This window comes from Pongo abelii, chromosome 2, assembly GCF_028885655.2.
Source record: "Pongo abelii isolate AG06213 chromosome 2, NHGRI_mPonAbe1-v2.0_pri, whole genome shotgun sequence".
Taxonomy (NCBI): Eukaryota; Metazoa; Chordata; class Mammalia; order Primates; family Hominidae; genus Pongo; species Pongo abelii.
Genome location: NC_085928.1, coordinates 171,250,528 through 171,258,881, shown reverse-complemented (window position 1 = coordinate 171,258,881; position 8,354 = coordinate 171,250,528).

Here is an 8,354-nt window from a genome sequence, read left to right as displayed (position 1 = left end):
GTTTATGGGTACAGCAAACCAACATGGCACATGCATACCTATGTGACAAACATGCACATTGTGCACGTGTACCCTAGAACTTAAAGTATAATAATAAAAAAATTTAAAAACTAAAAAAGATAAATATTAGAGGACAAAATTTTAAAAGGATTTTCAGTCAATTACATCTAACTCACTTTTTTTGGATCCAAATTTGGGGTCTACAAAGGAAGAGAGCCAGCAGAGAAGCTTAAGTTCGAAAGTTTTGGAAACTTAAGGATAATGAATGAAAGGGAAAAGATGATTCAGGGAACAAACTTAAGCTACTTGGAGAAAACAAGAGAAGTAAGTTAAAATACAGGAGTCTTGTATGGAGACAGTCTAAAGAACTCCTATATGTCAATAAGAAAGGGACTGACAGTCCAATAAAATTGGGCCAAAATATTGAGCTGCCACTTCATAAAAGAAGATACACAAATGGCCAGTCAGCATGACCAATTAGATGTTCAACATCTTAAGTACTACTGATCTCCAAAACAACATGGATGATCTCCCAGACAGAATGTTGAAGAAAGAAGGCAGATGTGAAAGAGCATGAATTCATTTATAAAAAGTTCAGAAACATGCAAGATTAACCTATGGTAATAGAAATTAGAGTAGTGGCTATGTTTGTGGGGTGGGAAATTTAACTGGAAATGGGCACAAGAAGACTTCCACGTACTGGAAAATTGCCATATAATGATATGGTCTTGGTTTAATGGACATAGTCGTATGTTTAGAGTCATCGAGCTGTACATTTAATACTCGTGTTTTTTCTGTTGATATGTGATATCCCCAAAATTTATTTCATTTTTAAAATTGGGAGTCTTTGTTGGAAATGTGAATGATATATCTATGGGTTCTTGGGCCACATATTTTGAGTTACAGCATACAAGCTTTGGATTCTCTTCCCTCAAAAGGAGCTGGTGAGGTGGTTATTGAGATCTTTCCAGGCTCAGGTGAGAGCGACAATAATGCCTCTGCCTACTTTGGTCCTTGACTCTGCCAGGTTTCAACTTCTAATTTCCCCAGAGTTCTTTAGTATTCTCTCTCCTTATCAATCCAAGGTCTTAGAAACAAGATTTAGAGTCCCACATGGTAACACCCCATTGTGAAAATGTTGTTCTTAGAATTTTTATTTAACATTTTTCTTCTGCTGAGGCAGAACATTTTGAAATAAATTCTTGCTTAATACTCCTTGGAGTAGTTAAAGTAAGAACATTAATCAACCAACTTGCTAGATCAAGTGTTTTCTCAATTTCTCCTATAATTGCCATGGCATTTAGGTCCTCGTCCAACCCTGAGACAAAAAAGATGGAAAACCATTGCTGTTACTTAGATGCCTCTTTCATTCAACTGTGACTTCCTTGAAGACAAGAAATTATCTCATTTATCTTTGTATCCCTGGCATCGAGCCTAGTGCCTGGTACATAGTTGGTGCTCATTAATTTTTCTTGAATTAAAATGAATGAGGAAGGCCTTCACAAAACCTTTTGCCAGAGGCAATTTTAACTTGCATTTGATATCCGAGGACAGTGGGCGTGCTGCTTTGGCAATAGCCCTGACATTGAATAATCTGGATGTTCCAAATTTCTTGTTGCTCATTTATTTTCAAAAAAAAAAAGAAAGAAAGAAAGTTGGGAGAAGCAGGGGAATATTGTGTTTGCAGACCAGGCAGACACATCTCAGACTCATCACCCTGTGAGACGGATCAGACGAGACAGCAGCAAGACCAAGGCCACCTGCCCTGCCGCTGTCTTCTGACTGCTGATGTTGCCTTAATCACTGAGCCGATGCAATTTCCTGCTGCTAACCCTCACTATGGTCCACTGGGAGGTCTCATTTGTCACCGTCATTACCTTTCGGATCAGCAGAATATCCATCTTTGGGTGGGCCCTCTCTCAGTGTCTTGTTCAGGTGTCTAAAAAGCATGTGATCAGCGTGACAATTCAAGACAGTGACCCTGGGTGCCTAAATATGAAGGCAAATCTATGCACTTTGGTATATAAACTTTATTAATAGTGATTTTGAAGAACAAGTAAATTTTAATCTCATTTCAAAGAAGTAACACTTTATTTTAATGTATCCTTTATAAACCGCACCAGTTTTATGTCTATATAATTTAGATATTCCATGGGAAGACCTTGATTAAATGAAAAGCTACAATTCAATGAACCCTATCACCTCTGATCATACACTGAGCCCAAACCAGTCCTGATTTTACCTCCTTCAACAGTCCTACGTCCATCAGCTGAAAAACTCACACATACCTGACCGTGAAAAGGAGTTCGACCCATACACAAAATGCCTCCTTTCTGACATTTGACTTGAATAGAGCTAGCTTTCTTATTTGTTAAACAAGCACCTATCTTGCACTTACTATGTGCCAGACACAATTCTAAGAGCTTTGTAATCATGAACTCCTTTATTGCAGTAAAATCTCATTTTATAGATGAAGAAACTGAGGGGCAGACAGACTCAGTGTCTTGTTCAAGTTGTATCACCAGTAAATGAAATTCTGACTAAGTACATCTTGTTCTTGAGCCTGTGCTGTCAACCACTACAGTCAGACAACAAAGGTTCTTTGGACCTAAATGTCAGGCCAAAATCTTCCAATAATATATTCGTTTATTCTTTCAGCTCTGGCCCAGAGCAAAGGAGAAGTCAGGGAGAAGGGAACAAACAAGTAGTCCACAAAATTGTACCCTCTACCACTTTCTCTCGCATTTTACATCTCATTGTCACCAGTTGGATCTCCAGAAGCAGATGTGGAGATAGCGTTTGAAGTGCAAGATGTTCACAGATTCCCTGTGAAAAGAAAGAAGAGGAGGCAGAATTGGGTAGAATGGGGCAGAGAAGAAGTTGAGCTGCAGTAAGGCCTGGCAGAGCCTTGGCCAACCAGCAGAGAGCTCTGGAGCAAATATGACCTGTCAAAGAGGCCTTGGAGAACTGAAATGGCCAGACCTCATATACCCAACTTGCTGAGTTACCAGATTTGGACTGTCCTGGGAAGGGCATAACTTTGAATGAGGCAGCTCTGCAGCTGAGGCAGTTCCTGAGGGCACTAACACCTGGAATATATTCTATCCCAGGACTCAGGATGACCCATTTTATACTGTGGAGGGAGATAAAAATGTATTTGGACTCCATTCAAGAGCATCTTACCCAGATGACGGGAGACATGGTCTCCTTCCAAAGTTATAAGTTTTTCATAGCAACTGCCCAATAGTCCTATGTCCCAACAAGAAAAAAAAATGTGTAGCTCTCTGACACTGAAACATAAAACATGGTATTTTATGAAATCAGGTTCTTAATTTTGAAATCTAAGTCAATATTTTATTTACTTTGTAACAGATTAGGGCTTTGGGGCTTGTTTGTTTTTATTATTATTTAAAATGGAAACCAAAAGCAAAAATAATCTGTGAGCACCACCTTGTGGAAGTATCTATAACTATCACATCTGTTTGGACCCTATCAATCTGGATTCATTGAACACATATTTAATATACTGACAATGTGGATGGAACAATAAACAGGCAAAACTCCCTGGCGTGGTGGAACTTAACTTTCTAGTGAGAAGACAGAAAAGTAACAAGAACAATACATGAAATACATAACGTATTAGACAGTGATGAGTGCTACAGAGCAAAAATAAAGCAGGGACAAGGATCAGGGAAGGGGAACTACAATTTAAAATCAAGTGGTCCAAGAAGGCTTCACCTGAAAAAAATTTGAAGAAAGGTTTGAAAGAGGCAAAGCCAGATACGCCATTGCCTGGAGTCAGAACCCTCTACGTAGAATGGCACGTACAAAGTACTGAGTAGAAAAATGCCTGGTGAATTTGAAAAGGGTTGAGACCAATGTCCAGAGCAAGGGTGGAGGAGAAGGCAGGAGATGAAGACAGAGGGGACACATGGGGCCAGATCACACGGAGCCTTTCTGGTCACAGTGAGGATTTAACATCTACTTCAGATAAGATGGGAGCTTCAAGAGACTCTGCACAGAGGGGTAAGATGAGTCACTTTTTTTTTTTTTAACAGGATTGCTTTGATAAAAGGGGTCAAAAGCAGAAATAAACTGGGAGTGGTGGGAAGAATCTGTAGTCCCAGCTACTCAGGAGGCTGAAGCAGAAGGATCACTTGAGCCTGGGAGGTGAGGCTGCAGTGAGCCATGTTAGCACCACTGCACTCCAGCCTGGTTGACAGAGTGGGACCCCCACCTCAAAATAAAAATGAATCATTTTATTTTTCCAAGGTGGAAATAGGCAATACTGCCTTTAGTTGTATGCAAGAGGGGCCCTGCCCTAGACCCATGCTTTAAAGAGTTCTTCATAAAACAAGCACACAATGTATAAATTTATTATAGTACTCAGAGCACCTTGATTAGAGATCAGGGTTCATTTCTGGCTCAGTACAATCTGTAATCTTAAACATGTGCTCCTGTAACTAACACCCTTCAGGAACCCTGAGAAACTCACCTCCATGCTTCTTATCCTCTGCACATCAAACAAAAGGTGGCCACCTCCAAACACCATCAGGTTTACTAGGTTGTACTGCTGCTATCATGGGTATGGCATGGGAAGAGTTGAGCAACAGGTGGGCTTGATTAAGAGAAATGCAACTTAACTTATCAAATCTTTCCTTTTGGGGAGCACAAATACCATAGATAACAGTGTGTTATATAACAGTTGTCCTGGGCATTCGTTTTCTTGCTTTCTCTTTGTGTTTCATTTCACCATTCTTGAATTGCATGGCATTTGGAAAATTGCATGGCATTTGGAAAATTGCACATTTAATGGCTAAAGGATAAGAATTCATACCACCCAAATTTGTATTAATGCAGTCTAGACTGAAAATTCATAATGAATGTAGGTTCTAAAATAGTGTTTTAAGAGATGATGAAATGGCAATATAACTGATCATTGGTTTATATATACAATTTCAATATCTTCCAATATTGTCTGCAATAGTAATAATGCATCTTAGGCAAACCCCCTTACAATTTGAACCAAAACTTAATCATAAAATTACTACTGCATTTTCAAGTCTTATTGCCAGTTCAGCTGAGAAAACTTTCTCTAAATAGGAATTAGTTTCTTGAAATTAGTAAGAAATACAATGACTCAACAAAGGTGGTCAAATTTGACAAAACTGTCAACAGAACATGTATTGTATGGAAAGCTTGATTACAAAATACATCATATTTGTCTGAAATTCAGTTTTAAAAATAACATTTATGGGATAAATATAGAGTAATTTATGAATTAATGTCTTTGTCTTATTACTCATCCAAATATCACCTGCCTATTACTAGGACACCTAGACATACACCATAGGGATTAAGTCACTTTTGACATTTTGTTTACTGTGAGTCATGTAAAAAGCCATACTTTATTTTCTATTTGTTTCAACAAAAATGCTTATATTTCAAAGTAGAAGGATAGAAGATATTTTAAATAAACATTTGTTAGCTTCATTTTTAAGCTTTAAATATTTCAACATGTGGTATGTTGAGCTTTATTTGCATTAGGGCATTGGATCTCTTATATGTGAGGGAGTTACAAAGTTACTGCAATACTTGGCTATAGTTTGACCCAGGGTTGTGGCAGTGAAGAGGCACTATTCCTCAAACTCTGTACACATTCTGAAAAAAGCACCAAAAGGATTATCTGACAGATTAAATTTAAGTATAAAAGAGAAAAATCAAGTGACACAAGGTTTTAGCCTGAGAAGCTGAAGAGAACTTGTCACTATGTGAGTTAAGGTAGGATGTGGGAGGAGCAGCTTGATTTTGTCATGTTAAGCTTGGGATGTTCATTTCACTCAAGCAGGTTAGTACTCAGGGCTGGCAGTCAGGTGTGTATATTTGGTAATCATCAGGGTAAGAACAGGGTAGGGTTTGTGTTCAAATCCTTGGGATGAGATTTTAATTTTCTATTTTTTTCTACTTTCCTTGATTTTTCTACTTTTGACAAGATGGAAGACATGATGTTGTTGAAAGATGGGGGTACTCAGTTGTCCAGTTCTCCACCTTCATAACAGAAAATGGTGTGAAGAACCTAGAACCTCCCTCCCAAAGCCACTACCAGAGAATAGCAACTTCCTTGGTTTGGATGCCCCGGAAAGAACTCATAATCAACTACTACTCCTGGATCCTAACCCTGAGCTCGTAACTCCAGACTTTCTATGAAATGTCAGCCACAAACACTGGTGTAAGATGCTGACAGATACCCCAAATCTTACACATGAATTGTTGTACCCCTACAGGTGCTCTGCCTGGTTCTCTTTTGTATCAAATCCTGTGGCATGGTTTTTTTCTTCTATCTTCTAGGCTGCTTGTCTCTCAGCCTCCCCAGATTGTTCCAATCCACTCATAGAGATGACATAAAGAAAAAAAAATAAACATAAGAACATAGGAATCAGAGACAAAACTCTAAGTTCCTGAATTTCTTTATTATTCAATTCTAATTGGAAAAAGAAAAAATTTTAAGTATAAGCATCACTTTTTAAATCACTTGCAAATTATCTTATTCTCCCTCTGACAAATACAAGCACAGCTACAACTAAAGCAATATTACATTCTAAACAGGGAAGAACTGCTGAAGAAAGGGAGAAACGTCAGGAGTTAACTTTACCCCAGTTGGATCCTTAAATGAGAAACAAATGCAACATTTCCAAAATGGATATACTACAGAATGCGTTTTCACAGTATGTTACTTGATCAATTCTATACCCAAAATAAACGTGATCACTGGATAAAATAAAATTAAACAAACTTATTTTCTGCAGGAACATCCAAGACTACACTAATGTGCTTTATAGATCTGCAACAGGAAGACAGAATATAGTACTTCCAATATTTGTTTGATGCAGAACCCACTTTTTTCCAGTAGTTCATAATAACAACTTCCAGAAATGGTATTCCTCTGAACATAGTTTGAGAAACACATGTATATAAACATCATTCACTTTTGAGGCTCTCACTCATATATAAATATAAACATATGTGTATATATATGTGTGTATATACATATGTGTATATATGTTTGTGTATATACATATGTGTGTGTATATATATGTGTGTATATACATATGTGTGTTTATATATATATACACATATATATATGAGTGAGAGCCTCAAAAGTGAATGGTGTTTGCCAAAGTAGGCAGTGCAACAAAGTAGGCAGAGCAAGACCAGAAAGTTTTCTATCACCCACTCCCTGTCTTGATGCACCAAGATTTCCATATCTGCATAACTATACCTTCGTAGAACCAAATTCAATTTGGATTCCGTAAATTTTCTTTTTTAAAAGATGAAACCAGCCAGGTGCAGTGGCTCACACCCATAATCCCAACACTTTGGGAGACCAAGACAGGAGGATCGCTTGAGCCCAGGAGTTTATGACCAGCCTGGGTAACATAGGGAGATTCCATCTATACAAAAATAAAGAATAAATAAATAAATTAGCCAAGCATGGTGACAAAGGCCTGTGTTCCCAGGTACTTGGGAGGCTAAGGTGGGAGGAACGCTTGGGCATAGGAAGTTGAGGATGCAGTGAGCCAGAATCACTCCACTGCACTCCAGCTTGGGCTACAGAGCAAAATCCTGTCTCAAAAAAGAAAAAAAATGAAACCACTGAATTATCAAATATTCACAATTATTATACATTTGCATTGCAAATGAACTCCCAAATCCCCACCTGCTCCAGCAATGTTATCTCTGAATAACTGGAATTAATTATTATAGAAATGATGATAATGATGCCAAAGAATTTATCCTAATTAAATGTTCTATCATGAAGAAAAGGCAAAAATTCAGATCAATAATGATTTCATTTTATTCTTGATTCTTTTGGGGACATTCAGTTCTTCTAAGCACAATAATTTGATGAATGATTTCATCTTCACTATGATCATCAACTTTTTCTTACATTTTACCCAACACACAAGTCCATATAATACAAGTTTTCTGAGCAAACCTTTACACATTGATAAATTTTAAATATCCTTTAGCTAGTCTTTGCCACCCTTTCTGTGTCGTCTCCATGAATTAAAGTAACATGAGAATAGTTCCATTTTGTCAGAAGGCAACCCACTCAAGAGAGTCAAAAACTTGCTGTCATACTCTGCAATTCACACAGAAAGAAGTGACACACATTGATCTGAGATATAGAAGATATTTAGCAAGAATATATTTATTAATTATAAATCCCATTCATACTTTGTATACAAATATTAATTATTATACTTAAATGGAATGACTAATGCTAATATTATAATGCTAAATTTTAAAAGCTAGCTGCAAAGTTAATAGACATATGCTTTCAAATACTTATA